Consider the following 20,814-nt stretch of genomic DNA (forward strand, 5'->3'; position numbering starts at 1 on the left):
AGTTTGTAGCAAACTGATCATGGCTGCCGTGATTTTACAATAGACATGATTTAAAATCATGGCAGATTCAATTCATCTACTGCTGTCTTTACTGTAAGTAAACATGCTGTTGTGTCAGACTCCGGGACCTGTGTGTAGCAGCATCTGATATCTCTCTCTAAGTATCGATCTAAAATAGTTTGTAAGTGAGGCCTTTTCTTCTTAAAGTTCCCCTACGTTTTAATGCTTGAGATTTAACCTTTGAAGCATTGTGGAGATCTCTGCTTCAGAATGTGTTGTATCCATGTCGTATCCATGGTGATATACTGCCAATTCAATGCTAAGTCAAGTTATCTGTAACATAAATCATTGTCACAAGTCAGGAGTGCATTTACTAAAGTGAGATGCAGCTCTGAAGCAACAACAACCTGAATTAGAATCTACACTCAAAATTTGTCAATGGGTGTGTCTTTTCTTAGCAACCTCAAAATTACTATACAACTAACATTATAGCTTTATCTCTTAGTTAAAACAGAAGAGAAATGAGAAGAAAAGGAGTTGAATATTTGAATACAAACCTATTTCTTGACAGCAAACAGTGACGGACTCATTAAAACTTGTTCTGGCTACCAAGGTTTCCATTTTATATTGTTTCCTCTCTTGAAATCTAATTCCCACTCTCAGTAATTGTGAATGATTTAAAGAAATGGGCTAGCATCAGTTGGAAGAAATTGTTCCTTTAAAATTGAAACCTCTTCTGCCTGCTGATGCCGTGGAGCTTGACAGGTATGAAAGAGTCTCCATACTTGGTCATATATGACCTGAAGCCATGAGACTTCATGGGGTCCGCAGTCAATGTTGAGGACTCCCACCCGACTGTATATCACTGTACCTGCACTTCTGAGGGGTCTGTCCTGCTGCCAGGACAGGACATAACCAGGGATGGTAATGGAGGAGTCTGGGATATACTGCCTTTAATGTAGGAAAACAACAATAACTTGCATTTATGTAGCACCTTTAACGTGGTTAAAACATCCCAAGGCGCTTCACAGAGCGTTGTCAGACAAAATTTGACACCGAGCCATATAAAGAGATATTAGGACAGGTGACCACAAGCTTGGTCAAAGAGGTGGGTTTTAAGGAATGACTTAAAAGAGGTGAGAGATGTAGAGAGGTGTAAAAGTCCCCAAGGTGCTTCACAGGAGCATAATCAGACAAAAATTCTGACAAGAGAAAAGAGTTAACATTCTGAGTATGATCCTTCATCAAAACTGCTGTACATTTCCAGCATTTACTGTTTTAATTTCAGGTTTCCAGCATTTGTGGTTTTCCTTTTTAACTTTGATGTGAAGAAAGATGACAAAGTAAGCGGCAGTAATAGCTTTAATCTACATTAGAAAGTCCATGCAACTAAGATTATTATTTTGAAAAACTTAAAGTGCCTTTTATGACACATGCTACAATTATATGAAGGCTTTGAATGTTATCTGGTTTCAAGATGTTCCATATTGAAATGGATCTGAACAAGAAAGAACTTTTTGTCAAAGGTCTTCAGTACATTTGTAGCTTTTGTAAGCACAACAATTGTGGTTTTCAATAATCAAAGGCAGACTAAAGGATATGGACCATGTGGATGTCAGTTTGCTTTCTCGAGTCATATGAAAAACCTATAGTTTTTAGAGTCTAACATTTAAAAAGAAAAATGACAGAAAACCATTTACAGTAATTTGTGCATTTATCATAGAGTGTATTTAAGTAAATTTATTGTGCAAATTACTTATATAGCAAATTGATAAGAAATATACACAATAACATATTAACCATTAGACCGCTGTCAGGTTCAGAGAAACTCTCTCTGGGCCTACTGATTTTGTAAGTTTTCAGCTCATGTACACCAATGTTGAGAAAAATACTTATAATATATAAAGCTACTCAATCGTTAGGAATAACTGTATAATATGTATATATATATTTCAATTTTAGCATATCGCTCTCATATGTCAGATGTCAATATCAGATATCACGTTTGTTATTTGTACCAAACAATCTTAAAAAAGGAAATTAAAGCCTTGATTTTTACCTAAGTTCAAGGCTAATGCCCGATACGTTCCACGTCCGATTTGATGCTGCACTGATTTCAGTGGAGCCAGAAATCGAGCAGAGCATATATCTGGCGTCTGACCCGAGTGCGCTTCGTCCTCACCGGGCGCGTTAGGTTAAAATCGGGGCTCTAGTCATTGACCTGAAATTTCCAAGCAATTTACCGGCCCCCTAATTGACCTCAGCTACAATTACAATCACGGGGAATGCCTGAAAGGTGGCCTTAAAAGGACAGGCCAGGTTAGCAGCTAAACATTTAAGCTCGGCTCTAAATCCAAGACTAGCTGTTAACTAATCCACAGGAGAACAACTAGTTACATAATTATAAAAATACAATACTAGATAGTGTCTTTCACAAAAAAACATCTCAAAGCACTTAACACAATGAATTACTTTTTGAAGTGAAGTGACTTTTATTATGCAGGTAAATAAAGGAGACATTTTGCATCAGAAATATTCCCCAAACAGCCATGAGATGAATGACCAGTCATTATCTTTTTAGGTGATAATGGCTGAATGAGGGATGCTTCTCCAAGCACTGGGAGAATTCTCTACTCTTCACTTCACTTAAAAAATAAAAGGAACACTTCAGCTGTACTTACCTTCCTATTCCTATTCTTTCTCCATTTTTACTTTAACTTTAATTTTACTATTTTTCTAAATAATGTACTCTATTCTGCTCATTCTAATTCCCCCCTTTCTTAATTCCACAGTCTTTCTAATACTTTTTTGCCTCCCTATTTCCACCATCCATCTTGGAGGTGGAATCAACTTTGTAAAACCAAATTTATATGACCAAGGATGGGAACTGAACATCCAGGGGCATTCAATATTTAGGAAGGACAGGCAAAAAGGGAAAGGAGGTGGGATAGCGTTGTTAGTAAAGGAGGAAATCAATGCAATAGTGAGGAAGGATATTGGCTCGGAAAATCACAATGTGGAATCTGTATGGGTGGAGCTAAGAAACACCAAGGGGGAGAAAACGTTGGTGGGGGTTGTCTATAGGCCCCCAAACAGTAGTGGAGATGTAGGGGAGGGCATTAAACAGGAAATTAGAGACGCATGCAAGAAGGGTACAACTATAATCATGGGTGACTTTAATCTACATATAGATTGGTCAAACCAAATTAGCAATAGTACTGTGGGGGAGGAATTCCTGGAGTGTGTATGTGATGGTTTTCTAGACCAATATGTTGAGGAAACAACTAGAGAGCAGGCAATCCTAGACTGGGTATTGTGCAATGAGAAAGGATTAATTCACAATCTTGCTGTGCGGGGTCCCTTAGGGAAGAGCGACCATAATATGATAGAATTCCTCATTAAGTTGGAGAGTGAAGTAGTTGAATCTGAAACTAGGGTCCTGAATCTAAATAAAGGAAATTACGAAAGTATGAGGTGCGCGTTGGCTATGATAGATTGGAGAACTTTACTAAAAGGGATGACGGTGGATAGGTAATGGCTAATATTTAAAGAGCGTGTGCAGGAATTACAACAATTATTCATTCCTGTCTGGCGCAAAAGTAAAACAGGAAAGGTAGCTCAACCGGTGGCTTACAAAAGAAATTAGGGATAGTATTAGATCCAAAGTGGCAAGCCTGAGGATTGGGAGCAGTTCAGAATTCAGCAAAGGAGGACAAAGAGATTGATTAAGAGGGGAAATATAGAGTATGAGAGTAAACTAGCAGGGAACATAAAAACTGACTGTAAAAGCTTCTATAAATATGTCAAGAGAAAAAGATTAGTGAAGACAAAAGTAGGTCCCTTACAGTCAGAAATGAGGGAAATTATAACAGGGAACAAAGAAATGGCAGAACAATTAAACACATACTTTGGTTCTGTCTACACAAAGGAGGACACAAATAACCTGCAAGAAATGTTAGGGAACCAAGGGTCTAGTGAGAGGGAAGAACTGAAGGAAATCAGTATTAGTAAAAAAAATAGTGCGAGGGAAATGAATGGGGCTAAAGGCTGACAAATCCCCAGGGCCTGATAATCTACATCCCAGAGTACTAAAGGAAGTGGCCCTGGAAATAGTGGATACATTGGTGATCATCTTCCAAAATTCTATAGCCTCTGGAACAGTTCCTACAGATTGGAGGGTGGCAAATGTAACCCCACCATTTAAAAATGGAGGGAGAGAAAAAACAGGGAATTACAGACCAGTTAGCCTAACATCAGTAGTGGGGAAAATGCTAGAGTCCATTATAAAAGATGTGGTAACAGAACACTTGGAGGGCATTAACAGGATTGGACAAAGTCAGCATGGGTTTATGAAAGGGAAATCATACTTAACAAATCTACTGGAGTTTTTTGGGGATGTAACTAGTAGAATAGTTAGGGGAGAACCAGTGGATGTGGTGTATTTGGATTTTCAGAAGGCTTTTGATAAGGTCCCACACAAGAGGTTAGTGTGCAAAATTAAAGCACATGGGATTGAGGGCAATATACTGGCATGGATTAAGAATTGGTCGACAGACAGGAAACAGTGAGTAGGAATAAACGGGTCTTTTTCCGGGTGGCAGGCAGTGACTAGTGGGGTACTGCAGGGATCAGTGCTTGGGCCCCAGCTATTCACAATATATATCAATGATTTGGATGAGGGAACTAGATGTAACATTTCCAAGATTGCAGATGACACAAAGCTGGGGTGGAATGCAAGCTGTGAGGAGGATGCAAAAATGCTCCAGTGTGATTTAGACAAGTTGGGTGAATGGGCAAGAACATGGCAGATGCAGTATAATGTGGATAAATGTGAGGTTATCCACTTTGGTTGTAAAAACAGAAAGGCAGATTATTATCTGAATGGTGATAGATTGGGAAAAGGGGAGGTGCAACAAGACCTGGGTGTCCCTGTACACCAGTCACTGAAAGCGAGCATTCAGGTGCAGCAAGCAGTTAGGAAGGCGAATGGTATGTTGGCCTTCATTGCAAGAGGATTTGAGTATAGGAGCAGGGATGTCTTACTGCAGTTATACAGGGCCTTGGTGAGACCACATCTGGAGTATTGTGTGCAGTTTTGGTCTCCTTATCTGAGGAAGGATGTCTTGCCATGGAGGGAGTGCAACGAAGGTTTACCAGACTGATTCCTGGGATGGCAGGAGAGGAGAGATTGGGTCGACTAGGCATATATTCACTAGAGTTTAGAAGAATGAGAGGTGATCTCATCGAAACATATAAAATTCTAACAGGACTAGACAGACTAGATGCAGGGAGGATGTTCCCGATGGCTGGGTAGTCCAGAACCAGGGGTCACAGTCTCAGGATACGGGGTATGCCATTTAGAACAGAGATGAGGAGAAATTTCTTCACTCAGAGGGTGGTGAACCTGTGGAATTCTCTACCACAGAAGGCAGTGGAGGCCAAGTCATTAGATGTATTCAAGAAGGAGATAGATATATTTCTTAATGCTAAAAGGATCAAGGGATATGGGGAAAAAGTTCGAACGGGGTACTGAGTTAGACGATCAGCCATGATCATTTTGAATGGCGGAGCAGGCCCGAAGGGCCGAATGGCCTACTCTTGCTCCTATTTTCTATGTTTCTATGTCATTTGATTTGCTAAAAACTGGCTCAAAAGGCAGCCTTTTCAGTCAATGAAATGGTAAGGACCCAAATTAAACTCAACCATGGTACTCAAAGGGTTAAATTGTGGACATGACATTAAGCAAAAAATTCTGTTTAAAAATCAAACATTTAACAAAGATTTGTGATTCATTTGATTATTGTTTTAAGTTTTTTTTGCACCTATTCTTTTGTAGTGACGACTTTTTCAGGAACAAATTCTGGACTGTATGATGGAATGTTCTACACACCTGTGATCTCTTCAAGGCTTGAACTACTTTCCTTTACAAAAATCACTCAGCTAATGGCAGCAGTTTGCTACTATTTTAGAAAAGGGAATCAAGGGATATGAGGATCAGGCGTGAAAGTGAAGTTGAGGTCGAAGATCAACTATGATCTTATTGAATGGCAGAGCAGGCTCGAGAGGCCGGATGGCCTACTCCTGCTCCTATTTCTTATGTTCTTATGTTCTTAAAATGTGGGCCATACATTGTCATTTCAGCAGCTATAACATGTTTAAGCCCCTTCAAAGATTAGATACTCCAAGAGGGAGAGGACAAACAATTTGTCATAGGATCATAACATTTCTGCCTCATCTGCCTGGGAAGTCCAGTAAGTCTTCAGAAATAACATTTGATGGGTAGGAGGCCACAAGGATATGCATTTCTGTACCTAAACCTCCAGGTATCTCTGTTCCTGCACCCCCTTTAAGATTATACCATTTAGTTTATATTGCCTGTCCTCATTCTTCCTTCCAATGTGCATCACTTCACACTTCTCTGCGTTAAATTTCACTAGCCATGTGTCTGCCCATTTTACCAGTCTGTCTATGTCCACCTGAAGTCTGCTACTATCTTCCTCAATGTTTACTACTTTTCTGAGTTTTGTGTCATCTGAATAATTAAACTTTGGTGCTGGCTGTATTTTCCCTGAATATTATTAAATAGGGGTGATTGCATGATCCTGTGCTCCCTGTTGGGAGCCATGCTCAAGGGAAGCACGGATTGGAGAATTGGAGCTGCAATGTTGTATCATATCTACAACTCGCACTTCCTGTGACCATGGCTTGCCCACTGAGAGCATGGGGTCATGTTACCCTCAACAATTTTTATGGAGGAAATATTTAATAAATTGAGACAAATGGGACAGTAGTCTTTAGTCAGGCAAGCCACATTTTTCATTAAAAAACAAAATTTAAAATGCTGAGGAACTGAAGTCTAAAATAGTGAGCACATAACACTAGCATGTTGAAAGCCTCAGTACCCTGTAATGATGTGGTACAAGAGAATTTAAAAAAAATTACACTACATTAGTGGTGACGATAAATATATATATAAAATCAGGCATAGCCATCTGCCTAATGGGTATGCAATTTACCTAATGGGTATGCAATGTGGCATGAGTCCAAACTAATGAACTGCTAACTGTGGCATTTGTATATTCTGAGTTTTCTTGTTTTTGTTTGGAAGGGAAGTGGAACGTGGGGGTCAAAGTTCACAATTGTGATAGTGAAAGATGAATGCCGAGGAAGAGGCAGACGAACACCAAGTTGACATAAGCTGTAGGTGAGAACTTCAGAAGCATCATGCTGTGGTGTTTGATTTGGATGGTAACATCCTGTGACCCTCAGCAGGGATATGGACAGTTAGATAAATGTACAGACAGTCTTTGCAACGGGCAGTTGCAAAGACTGTCTGTAATCACCATGTATTGTTCTGTGATTTACAAATGCGTAGGCTTTGAGGAGTTCCTGACATTTACCTGAGGAAGGAGGAAGCCTCCGAAAGCTTGTAAATTTCAAATAAAATCATTGGACTATAACTTGGTGTTGTAAAATTGTTTACAATTGTCAACCCCAGTCCATCACCGGCATCTCCACATCACAGATAAATGTAAGGGAGAAGTCCAAATCTCCCATGGTACTGGTCAGCATAGGGGAGGGGAGGAAGAAGCTGAGTGAACTAATGGTAAAAGTGGTGAAGACAAGCTGAGAAAGTATACGAGTCATCGGAACATAGGAAGTCAGTCCTGATTGCAGTATCACTGATTTCTGTGTCTGTTTATTATCAACAAACTAATCATCCTGGGCACCAGAAGCTTGCTAAAATTTATCACAGTAAATAAGTCTTTTAAAACCTGTCAACAATTTAGTGAAATGACTGTTTTTTACAGAATCAGGATCTGGTTAGATACCCGGTAAATAGCCAAAGATTCAACCCAACGCGTAGAAGTTAAAGTTTAGCGAAGATCTAAGAACTAGATAAAAAAACAAAAGTATGCACGTTCTTGAGATAAAAGTGTAAAGCTCCAGGGCCTTTCTCCTGATGTGAATCATGTTTCAAGCGACTCATGTTTCAAATCTGTGGCCTTTGGAAGGTTTTGTGCTGTAACAATATAGAAAATAATGGATCACAGGAGGTGATTGGAATGCAGCAATTTAATTGAGGGGTTGAGATGATATAACGATGTTAATGATGCTCGAGTATTTTATATCCCAACCTGAACTACAAGGAGAAATTCAAAATCTCTTCAAGGCATCTGTCAATCACTTTTAGGTTCTTTTCCTCCCAATGGGAGGTCATGGCAAATGCCAATTGCTAGTGTGCAACATGTTATTGATGTGTGATGGTACCTACAGTACAAGAGTAATAGCTGTGACATAATACTACAAACTTGTTCAGTGATAATCTACAAAAAGTTTCTATAATAGCTTCAAAATATTCTAAGAGCTTAAAAATATTTTTAAACGTTAAATTAACTGTCTTCATTCACATTGAGCCAATGCCTTGATTTTCAGATTCTATCCAATTACAAATATTCACTCAGTAACTTTTAATAACTGTTTTCGTATTTTTTCTGTTTGTCATCAGCTAATGGTCGTCTATAGAATAACATAATGGTGAATAAGTAAAATGCTACACAAAAAAAGTGAGAAAGGATTGATATTTCTAATTTATAGGCATGGTAAGGCAGTATGGCTGCAACCTTGCTTTTGATTGAGTGAAATCAAACTTGCAGATCTTGGCTAATTGCTTTAGTGATTATGATAATTATTCCGTTCTTTCCAAGTAAGACGGGCATAGTTGGGGCCCCATATTGGTTCTCACAGGAAAACCTTTTGGCTGGAGGAAGTGAATGGATTTAAAAGAGTTGTTCAGTCAAACAGAAGAGGGTGGCGGTTCATGGAGACTAGTTGGGTTCAAGGAAGAAATGGAGCACTCTGAGACCAGTGCAGAGGGGCTGTACGTCCATCGGGAAGAGGAAGTGACTGGTGGCACAGACCCTGAAGTCATCAAGTTCTCTGGAATATCCTGTCATGTGGTATTTAAAAAAAAAATTCTGTGGGTCTCCTAATATATCTATGTAGCGAGTGTCTTTGCTTGTGCCAACTGCAACAGTAAACCTATTTCCTCCATGTGAGTGATGCATTTGTATCCATGTGTGAGCTTTCAAAATAATTAACTAATATAAGATATAAATAGGATTTGTTGTACATATTGCAGTAAACACCATAGAATCATAGAATCTTACAGCACAGAAAGAGGCCATTCGGCCTGTCGTGCCTTTGCCAGCTCTTTGGAAGAGCAATCCAATTTAGATCCACACCCCAGCTTTTTCCCCATAACCCTGCAAATTAGTCCTCTTCAAGTACATGTCCAATTGTCTTTTGTCAGTTGCTATGGAATCTGATTCCACCAGCCTTTCAGTTAGTGTGTTCCAGATCTTAACAACCTTCTGTGTGAAAAAAATTCTCCTCATTTCCCCTCAAGATCTTTTACCAATTATTTTAAATCTATGATCTCTGGTTACTGATCCACTTGCCAGAGGAAACAGTTTCTCCCTACTTGCTCCATCAAAACCCTCACAATTTTGAATATCTCCATTAGATCTCCCCTTAACCTTCTCTGCTCTAAGGAGAACAATCCCAGCTTCTCCAATCTCTCCACATATCTGAAGTCCCTCATCCCTGGTATCATCCTGGTAAACCTCCTCTGTACCCTCTCCAAGGCCTTGACATCTTTCTTAAAGTGTGGTGCCCAGAATTGTACACAATACTCCAGCTGAGGCCTAACCAGTGATTTGTAAAGGTTTAGCGTGACTTCCCTGTTTCTGTATTCAATGCCCCATTTACAAAGCCAAGTGTCCCATATGCTTTCTTAACCACCTTATCAACTTGCCCTGCCACCTTCAAAGATTTGTGAATGTGCACCTCCAGGTCGCTCTGCTCTTGCACCCCCCTCAAAATAGTACCATTTAGATTACACCGCCCCTCCATGTTGTTCCTCCCAAAGTGCATCACTTCACACTTTTCTGCATTAAATTGCACCTGCCATGTGTCTGCCCATTTCACTAGTCTGTCTATGTCCTCCTGAAGTCTGCTACTATCCTGCTCACTATTTAATATGTTGCCAAGTTTTGTATCATCTGCAAACTTTGAAGTTGTACTCCCTATACCTATGTCCAGGTCATTTATATATAACAAGAAAAGCAATAATCCTAATGCCGATCCCTGGGGGACCCCACTGCATAACTCTCTCCAGTCAGAAAAACATCCATTCACCACTACTCTCTGCATCCTATCCTTTAGCCAATTGCGTTCTTTTAATATCATGTGCTTCTATTTTCCGAATAACTCTGTTATGTGGTACTTTATCAAATGCCTTTTGAAAGTCCATATATACAACACCTACTGCATTACCTTCATCAACCCCCTCTGTTACTTCACCAAAGAACCAGTCTATACAAAATTCATCAGTATTTGTACATGATGATTCCACATAGATCAGTATAGCATGTTCATTCAGTTTAGCTGACATATTCTGACAGTTATTTAAAAAAAGTCACTTCCGTCTGACTGACTTTTGTTACCTGGTATAGATTAAATGTGATCTATAACATGGCACATAATATTTGGAATTTGCAAAGTAGTTAAATGCAATTGGATCTGCCCCATTAATTGGCTGACTGGATATTTTTAGTTGCTGATCAGAAAAAACTTACTACTGCATTGAATTTATGTTCTCATTTGTTAACCTACATTAATATTGCCCAAATATGCCTTGCATAGAATTACATAGAATTTGCAGCACAGAAACAGGCCATTTGGCCCAACTAGTCTGTGCTGTTGTTTATGCTCCATGTGAGCCTCCTCCCACCCTACTTCATCTAACTTTATCTGCATGTCCTTCTATTCCTTTCTCTCTCATATAATTATCTAACTTTCACAAGTGGAAACATCTTCTCTACGTCTGCCCTGTCAAACCCCTTCATAATTTTAAAGACATCTATTAGATCACCATAGAGGAAAGATCCCTAATCTATTCAGTCTTTCCTGATAGTTATTACCTCTTAGTTCTGGTATCATCCTTGTAAATCTTGTTTGCACTTTGTCCAGTGCTTCTATATTAACAACAACTTGCATTTATATAGCACCTTTAATGTAGGTAAACGTCCCAAGGCGCTTGACAGGAGTGTTATCAAATAAAATTTGACACCAAGCCACATAAGGAAACATTAGGACAGGTGACCAAAAGCTTGGTCAAAGAGGTAGGTTTTAAGGAACGTCTTAAAGGAGGAGAGGTTTAGGGAGGGAATTCCAGAACATAGGGCCTAGACAGCTGAAGGCACCACCACCATTCGTTGGGTGAAGGAAGCCGAGGATGCACAAGAGACCAGAATTGGAGGAGCGCAGAAATCTCAGAGGGTTGTCGGGCTGGAGGAGATTAGAGTTACGGAGGGACGAGACCATGGAGGGATTTTAAAACAAGGATGAGAATTTTAAATTTGAGGTGTTGCTGGACCGGGAGCCAATGTAGGTCAGCAAGCACAGAATGATGAATGAACAGGACTTGGTGAAGTTAGGCTACAGGCAACAGAGTTTTAATGAGCTCATGTTCATGGACGGTGCAACATGGGAGGCCGGTCAGGAGAGCATTGGAATAGTTAAGTCTAGAGGTAACAAAGGCATGGATGAAGGTTTTAGCAGCAGATGAGATGAAGCAGGGGCGGAGACGGGCGATATTATGGAGGTGGAAGTAGGCGGTCTTGGTGATGGAGCGGATATGGGCTCGGGAGCTCATCGCAGGGTCAAATAGAATGCCAAGGTTGTAAACAGTCTGGTTCAGCCTCAGACAATGGCCAGGGAGAGGGATGGAGTTGGTGGCTAGGGAACAGAGTTTGTGGCGGGGACCAAAGACAATGCCATCAGCCTTCCCAATATTTAGTTGGAGGAAATTTCAGCTCATCCAGTTTTGGATGCCGTTTCAGTGCTGTGGAGTTGCAGGAAAGATGGAGGTGGATTTGTGAGGCAACAACACGCTCAAGGACTTTTTGTAATATTGTGACCAGAACTGTATACTGTACTCTCAAGTGTGATCTAACCAACGTTCTATATAAGCTTCACATAACTTCTCTGCTTTTCTGTAGAAATGAACCCCAGTGCTTTGTTTGCATTTTTTTTATGGCCTTGTTAACTTGCGTTGCTGCTTTTAATGATTTGTGAATGTGTACCTCTAGAGGCCTTTAATCCTCTACTCCATTTAGACACTTATTTTCCAAGGAGTATGTGATCTCCTTATTCCTCCTACCAAAATACGCCACCTCACACTTATCTATATTTAAATTCATTTGCCATTTACAGTCCATTCTGCAAGTTTATTAATGTCTTCTTGTATTCTGTCGCAGTCTTCCTCAGTATTAACTATACCTCTCAATTTGATGTCATTCGCAAATTTTGAATTTGTACTTCCATTTCCCGAGTCCAAATCGTTTTATGTTAAGGGTGAACAGCAGTAGTCCCAGCACCGATCCCTGTGGAACACCACTTCCCACCTTCTGCCAGTCTGAGTAACTACCTTTAACCCCTACTCTCCATTTTCTGTTTCGTAGCCAGCTAGCTATCCATTCTGCTACTTGTCCCCTGACTCCATGTGCTCTGACCTTAATGCATATTTTTTGGCATTTTTTTGGCCCACTCGGATCTGAGGATCTCACCAGTATCTGCGTGCCAACTGTTGGACCCAGACAGAAGACAAATTCCTATTTTATCAGCACCACCAAGATGAAAATTGGGGCTGGAGCATTTCTGGCTGCAGCTTTTAATAGCAGCCAGAAGACCCTGTCAGTTGGTGGCCATTATGGCTGCCAGAGGCATTACAGGCTTGCAGCAGTGGCTGACTCTCTTCCCCCACTCCCAGTCACTAAGTCCCTGCCAGGGGCTGGATCTGAGTCGAGGGACCAACTGACCAATTTAAATGACCTGAACCTGGAAATCTAAGAGGGTTCAGATCACGTGGGTGGAGTGTGCTCCACCTTACTAATGCCCAGGTGGAGGGGAGGGGAGGAGGGGGGAGATTAATTGGCCCCCTGCCAATTCTTCACTACCTCACCACACTGTTAATGAATTCCTTGTCCATGCCGTTGTTACCTTTAGACTCAACATTTGCAATGTTTTCCTCGCTGGCCTTGCAGGCCCCATCTGAATTCCAACTCGCCCAGAAATCTGTTGCCTTCACTTGTCCCACATAAACATTACACTCACCTACCCCACTCTTTGTCCGCCTCTATTGGCTCTTCATCCCTCAGTGCATTGATTTCAAAATCTTTATCCCTGTCTTCAGATTCCTCTAAAGCCTCACTATGCCTACTTTCTCCGGCCCCACATTCTTGCCCGTATTCTCTGCTCTTCTAATTCTGTGGATTCTCCTCTCCCTCCACTCTATCACTAATAGCCAAGAATTCAGCCACCTTGTTGTCACATTCTGGAATTCCCTCCCTAAACATTTATATCTTGCTACATCTCATCACCTTTAAAAGCCTCCTTAAATTCGACATCATTGGCCACCTCCCCTAACCTCCCTTCTTCTACTTGGGTCTGACAATCGGCTGTGAAGCACCTTGGGATGTCATGTTGTGTTAAAAATGCGATATAAATGTTGTTGTTAATACAAGGTGGTTAGCAGGCAGCAAAATTGCTGTTAGTCTGCAAATAGCCCACTGATTCTCTGCCTGTTGACAGGTCATTATATTTACTGAGCAAACTCCCTGGTTTGTACAGTTAGTTACATAAAATCTATCCATTATGTGCAGAGTTTAAGCCTGCTACAATTTATTAAAATGTTTACTCAAGGCCAAGTTGTTAATGGATAATGTTTCTTTGTTATCCTATAAACATCAAGAGCGCATTATAGTTGGCACTGTGGTTCAATATTTGTCTTGTAATGCACATTCTTGGTTTATCGTGCTGTCATATACATGCTGAAATTCTTAGAAAGCATCTCGCTCATTAATACTATGGGAGAGTCGATCTCCAGGTAATGTCTTAAGCGAGGCTTTTGTGGAAAAACAAATGGAATCGCAGAATGCAATCCCCAAAACGCTAGTAAAAATCCCAGAATCCCACGTAATTAAAATGCAATTTGACTTATTCAGCTGCCCTAATAGAGTGTCCCTGATTATAAAGAACTACAGTCCCATTATATTCTATAGGCGAATTTCCCAGAATCTCATGAAATAAAAGCAGAAATTGATTTATTCAGTCACCATAGGCATGATTTTAGTCTGGAAAAACGGGTGAGTTGGGGGCAGGGGGGCAGTAACAATTGCAAAAATCAAAAAAAAAACCCCAACCCACCCATTTCCAGTTTCCACAGGGGCGGGACAAGGTGCAGGAGACCAACCTGCTCTTCGGAGGTGGGTCAGTCAGTGAACGCTTTTAAGGAAGCTTCGGGCCTCCATTTTCAAAGCTTTTTTGATTTTAACCCCTGGGGGCCGGCATTCCCAGGCCTTCTCCTTCACGCCACATGAGAGGAGGCGAGAAAGCCCGAAACTGCAGATAAGTGCCTTTATAGCACAGCTTGTGGGCCCGGAGCAGCAGGAGTGCTTCCCCCAAGCCCAACAAGCCTACCTGCAGCGACCCCCACCAATGATCTCCGACCCCCACGATTTCCAACCCCCCACGATCTCCGACCGCCCCACGATCTCCCAACCCCCTACGAGCTCCAACCCTGCGATGACCCCCGACCTCAACCCTTCTGATGAGTGACAGCTCCCCCGATGACTGACTCCCCCGATGACTGACCCCCCCCCCTGATGACTGACCCCCCCCCCCCTCCAGTGACCCCCAGCCACCCCCCGTGACCCCCGATCCACCACCCTCTGATGCTCCCCTCCTCCGCCCTATCTAACACTTACCTGAGCACGTCCTCTTCCTGGCTCTTCTCCCATCCGACTGAGATCCAGCCTGTCAGTGACAAGTTAATCCAACTAGTGGAAGTTAGTTGAAATGATTAAAGTTTAAAAGAGAGCAAAGTCTAGGTGCAGTATTTTCTGTTTAAAGTATTCCACTGATGTCTAAAGTAAAATCACAAAAAAAATGTAATTTTTCAAAAAGACAAGCTACCAAATTGCTGCCTTGTGGAGGTTGGTATTTTGAGGATTGTTCTGGCAACCTCACTGATCGGGAGGAACTGCCTGTATCCCAGAATAATTCAACTGATTTTGATTGGGGGTGGGGTCCATAACTTCAGACTGATCTAGGAACCATTCAGGAGCTATCTAAACCCAGGTAAACTTGCCACCAGCTGACTTTGCAATGTATGTAGCTGGAAAAGCAGAGTGAAATTGTTTTTTCTCTCATGGATGAAGCAGAGTAACTTGAAATGATTTGGGGTGATTTCAACTCAATTCATAGTGGGCGTGAGACGCAACACAAAAGTGTCCATAATTCAGCACAATTTGAGCAGTCTTTCACAAGAGACCATTTCAGATGTCTGGTGTGGGGGAATAGAAATGTCACACAAATGCAGTAGATTTGATCTCCTGAGGTTGGAAATGATACAGGTTTTTGTTTTGGGTTTCCAGAGGGAGCTTTATCCTGCATTTAGCCTGCATTGGGAATACATGATGCTGATTCTGGATCTAAAAAGGGGAAACTATGTCCCATGCCCTAGCATTGACGTCCTTTATTTTTCATTAAAAACAACTTGCCAAAAATTATAGTGAGGGAAAGAAACTTCTTGTGTGGTCCTGGAATTGTGGCAATATAGAATCATGCAAGAGATATTTGGAGTGTCAATAACTATAACTCCCATTTACCACCAAGCAGAATATGCCAGGACATATGATAAGAGTACTTTGGGTACTATTGATGCCATTCTGCAGTTTCCAACAATAATTTATGCAGATGAGTTAGTTATTGGGGCAGGGTCAGATCCAGCTAATTTAAGTAATGTAAGAACTCCCTATCTAACAGTACTGTGGGAGAACCTTCACCACACGGACTGCAGTGGTTCAAGAAGATGGCTCACCACCACCTTCTCAAGGGCAATTAGGGATGGGCAATTAATGCTGGCCTTGCCAGCGATGCTCACATCCCATGAACGTATAAATAAAAAAGTAATTCTATATTTTCTGCTCTTTATTGTGGATCTGCCCTGTCTTCTACGTATTCCTCCCTGCTCAACTTAGAAGTAATCTCTTAGTTACGGTTGCCTTTCCTTTTCCTTGTGAGGATGTGACGCTACTTGGTAGCTGTTCTGTTTCTTTGTTTTTCTTTCAAGTCCTTCCTTTGGTTTCCCATAACTTTTCTTACATACATTATGTGCTCTGGTGCATTCCTTATTCTTGCAGAACGCTCCTTGTCGAGCCTAGAGACAGTGCGATAATTGATATCCAACTGTTTGTATCGTGACTGCTTATTGCAATTTGTTAAAATTCCCCTGTTTGGTTTTGTAAGTTTGGTTTATTTGTAATATTTGGCTTTTGCCATTAGTATTTGCAAATTTTTAAAGAAATAAACAGTTAAAAAAATCTGGCATCACCTGAAGAACAGTGTTTTCAGAGGTTCAGGCTTTACAATGCTTTGTCCTGGCTGACAGGAACCCTGCGATCGCCCCCCCTCCCAACCGATGGTGGACCCCCCCAGCTGGCGGATTCCCTCTCTGATGCTGGACCCCACCCACCCAAATCTCTGTTGCTGACTGACCCCCCCCCCCCCTACAATGATCTCCGTTGCTGGCTGACCCCCTCACCGATCTCCGTTGCTGGCTGACCCCCTCACCGATCTCCGTTGCTGGCCGACCCCCTCACCGATCTCCGTTGCTGGCTGACCCCCCCCCCCCCCCACGTCACCGATCTCCGTTGCTGGCTGACCCCCTCACCGATCTCCGTTGCTGGCTGACCCCCTCACCGATCTCCGTTGCTCGCTGAACCCCTCACCGATCTCCGTTGCTGGCTGACCCCCTCACCGATCTCCGTTGCTCGCTGAACCCCTCACCGATCTCCGTTGCTGGCTGACCCCCTCACCGATTTACGTTGCTGACTGACCCTCCCCCCCCCCCCCCCACAACGATCTCCGTTGCTCGCTGAACCCCTCACCGATCTCCGTTGCTGGCTGACCCCCTCACCGATCTCCGTTGCTGGCTGACCACCTCACTGATCTCCATTGCTGGCTGACCCCCCTCCCACCGATCCCCGAAGCTTACTGACCCCTCCATCACCCCCCTCCCGATGTCGTCCATGTCTCCCCACCTCCAATTATTTTCCAAGCCCGATGATCTCTCTCTCTCCCTTTCATCCCCCTCTTTGATTTGCAGCTCCTTTCACTGCCGGGCATAAAACCCGGAAGTGTAATTGATTGGCCTCATTAAGGTTGTGATCACAGATTGTGACCGGCCCACTTACCTTCCGGGTTTCACACCTGAAATCTTCCCCCCCCCCCCGCTGCCTTCCCAGTTTATAGTTAAAATTTACCCCCAGGAGTTGGAAAATTTCCCCTGAGGTGCATTTAATTTAAACCTATGAGTCGGGATGCCTTGTTGCATTATATCACTAGGCATTATAAAATCATCCAGTTGCCTGTTTGAATGTGTGTATTGTGATATTCATAGGAAAATTTCACAACGCAACTGGGAGATTTAAATTGATATGCAGGCTGCACCTTCAAATAACCTATTATCTTCAATTACTCCCTCTTTGCTTGATTTTCCATTCCTCTGCCTCGATCACTCCCTTGCTGCTTTATTTTCTATCCCACTGCCTGGAGTCACTTCTTACCTAGTTCTTTCTCCAGCTGTCAGTACAAAAGTTAAGGAAGGTTCTGGGACATAAACTTACAAGGATTCTGTGAATAACAGCTAATGATCCAAATTAAGTCAGACAAGTGTGGTGAAAAACTTTCAAGCCAACTTTTCTATCTGATTCATTTTACTGATCAACAGCCGAAAGGAAGTCAAAGGTACATTAGCTTAAATAAAAAGTGAAGCAGCCTCACAGACCTATTTTACCTAATTACTGGTGAACACTTTTCTATATGAATCTAATTCTATGGGGGCAATTTTAACCCTATCCGTCTGGTGGAAAGGGTATGGTGGGCAGTTAAAATCGCTCAGGTTACTTAACCACTCTGGAGCTGCCGGGTGCTGACAGGTTCCGATTTTCACCTACTTTTCCTAAGCAGGCGGCAAGTCCTTGTCAAGTACTTTTTAACATAAGTCAGGTCCCGATGAGGTCATCGGGAACCAACTGCAATTTTTATTGGGAGGCCTGAATGGGAAATAAATGTTGCCAACCCTCCCGGATTGTCAGGGAGTCACCCGGAATTGAGGATTAATCTCCCGGGCAACCCAGGAGAAAATATGCCAAGCTCGCCCAGTGACTGTCGCAGTTTGCTCCTTTCTGGCTCGGTGCAGCTATTCCTACAGCCAGCCTGTGTACACACGGCTGCTCCGTTCGCACAATAGAGCAGTTTCAGAGGTGTGGGGCATTGTGGTTATCTGACGCCACCATTTCAGCCTCGCTGTTTTTGGTATTAGAAAGTGCTGATTGTTGCCCCTGGCTGAAATCTCAGAAGCACAGGTAACATAGAAATGGCCACTTTCACAAGCAGTGGCAGTGTATAAATTCACGGAAGCGGGGAACTCTGAAATAATTACTTGTTGACTCAAAGAACTCTTTTTCAGACTGATGGGTTCTGAGAAACCAATGATTTGATGAATTTCCATATCTAGCTCCATCACTGCTATCTGTTTCTTTTCAATTTTCCCGTAACTACGGTTACCAACTCTTGTTGGAGGGAGTTCTGTTGGATGTGGGATCCTCCCTGTGCTGGAGGCCGGCCTTGTCTTCAGATCTCGCACTCTAATTCTTTCCCAGGACCTCACAATTTTTGAGTTTCACACCTGTGGTTTGCATTTGTGCCTTTTTTCGCCTCTCAGGCAGACTTTTAGTTCTCACATCTTCTTGCGTTTGCTAACACAAAACCATGAGCAAAGACAATCAACTACAGTAACATTTGCAAACTGCAGGCGAGAGTCTTGTGATTAGTTGTCAACATGATCAGATGTCACGTGATCAAATCTCCAGGAATACATCCACCGAGAGTTGGTAACCCAAGTGGGAACGAGCAGTTTCCTGCCAGGCCAATCCAGCGCAGAATTGGATCGAGGTCGGAAGAGGATTGAAAAGGTAAGTTTAATTTGTTTTTCTTGTGGGGCCAGGAGGAGCAAACGTGCTCCTCTGGGCCCGACTAGGAAATCTTAGGTCTTCCCTGCCGCGATCAAGTCCCCCCTTCACCCCCAGCAGCCGATCTTGCTCCGTTTCTCACCGACTTCCTGCACATAATGGGTGGAAAGTGGGCCAGCGGCATTTAAATGAGGCCCGGGGGTTAAGATACACCGGGCCTCATTTTACCTGCAGTGGACGAATTTTGAATTGACATTATAAAACTCACTCGCTGGAAACTGGCCCCCAGAAAGACTTGTCAATCGTGAATTATGCAGACACCCCACTTGTGGAAATAAAAACAGACCTCCATGCATCATTCTTTGTTTACAAACTAGGGGTAATTCTCTCCCCTGCCGAGAGCGTATAACAGAAATTTAGGCACACTCTGCGCATGATTTTCTGACCTTTGATTTAAATAGTTGGAAAATTGTGCGCAGTGTGCACCTGAATTTCTGATAGGAACTTCTGACAGGTGAGCCCCCCCCCCACACTGGGAGCACAAACTTAGAAATTAATCCCTACTGTATCCGTATCCATTTTGTGTCTCTAGTCCTTGACTCTCTGATTGCCTGAAACGCGCTGCCATAGAACGGATGCTAACGCAATTGATAAAATGTTGCATAGATTTTAACATTCTTTGTTTCCCTTGGAAAATGAAAATGTTTCCAAAACAGATCCCCTTTTGAAATGCAATTTCTCGGAATCAAAACTAGTCAATGTAATTATGAAGCACTCAACCTTTAAATGGCATAATGGTGTGGGATGATACTTTAATGCTGTCACCATATTAAACCTACCAGTCTGAGGTCTGGTTCAGATCGCGATGCACATCACACAGACCTGAGATACAATGCAGACTGCACATCACTCAGCCAGTGGAAGCGTCTGTGCATTCGTGCTTACATTCCCTGGCTGGAAAGTTTTTAATGTTTTGAAAGTGCTGGCGGGACCACCCATATTGTCATAATATTAATGGAATCAAACAGTAAGCTTGTAAGTGCGCTTGCTGTCAAACGGACCCAGGTTTACACAGGACCTCAGTTATTCTAAACCAGATGGAGGTGGTTTCACTTTTGCAACCAAGATACGATGGGGAGTCAGATTGCCAATCAGACCTAAACTACACTGCCAACTTTGCACAACAGTCTAAGTTATTATGGTACAAATGCTAGCCACCATTTGCCAAATGTATACTTGGCAACTATTATAATTTAGTTTGTTTCATTTTTTGTCAGGCAAACTTCATACTGAATTTGAGACAAATCTGATTCGGCAAATTTCCCTGTCTGGCAGTGAATTACACTAAAATAAGCCATCACAAGCATCTTTCATGAAATATCTTTTATTTCCCTTTCCTTACTATGCAATAGTTTCAGATGTTGGCATGTATGTTTTCAAATTTCATGTTCAGCGAGAAAAATAATTGCTTTGCTTCTGGGGGTGAATCAGACATGTTAGGACACGTATATAAAAAAGGTCACAAAATTGACTTGCCTAAGGAAAGAAAGCAAGAAATGCAACTGTTTACAACTAGACAGATTACACTAGCCTCGCAGTGTTCCATTGCAGTAATTTCCTAAACAGCAGTCAGTTGCAGAATCCCAAATAGTCTTCACAAATATAATAATACTTAAATAAGTTATATCCCACTTACATTTGCGCTTGGCACAAT

At 42.2% G+C, this 20,814-nt stretch overlaps 1 protein-coding gene across 6 annotated transcripts in view; it reads right to left on the bottom strand.

Moving 5' to 3' along the window:
- Positions 1-14,862, bottom strand: part of LOC137328074 (uncharacterized) — a 99,564-nt gene extending 84,702 nt beyond the window's left edge. For 4 of the 6 annotated variants that reach the window (XR_010964619.1, XR_010964618.1, XM_067994233.1 and 1 more), the window contains exon 1: positions 14,832-14,862. The gene's annotated coding sequence lies outside the window, so the exon portion shown is untranslated. The remainder of the gene's footprint in view (positions 1-14,831) is intronic. The other 2 variants (XM_067994224.1, XM_067994215.1) reach the window with 1 other exon arrangement.
- Between the last annotated feature and the right edge of the window lie 5,952 nt (positions 14,863-20,814).

Source organism: Heptranchias perlo, chromosome 1 (assembly GCF_035084215.1).
Source record: "Heptranchias perlo isolate sHepPer1 chromosome 1, sHepPer1.hap1, whole genome shotgun sequence".
In the NCBI taxonomy this organism is placed as follows: Eukaryota; Metazoa; Chordata; class Chondrichthyes; order Hexanchiformes; family Hexanchidae; genus Heptranchias; species Heptranchias perlo.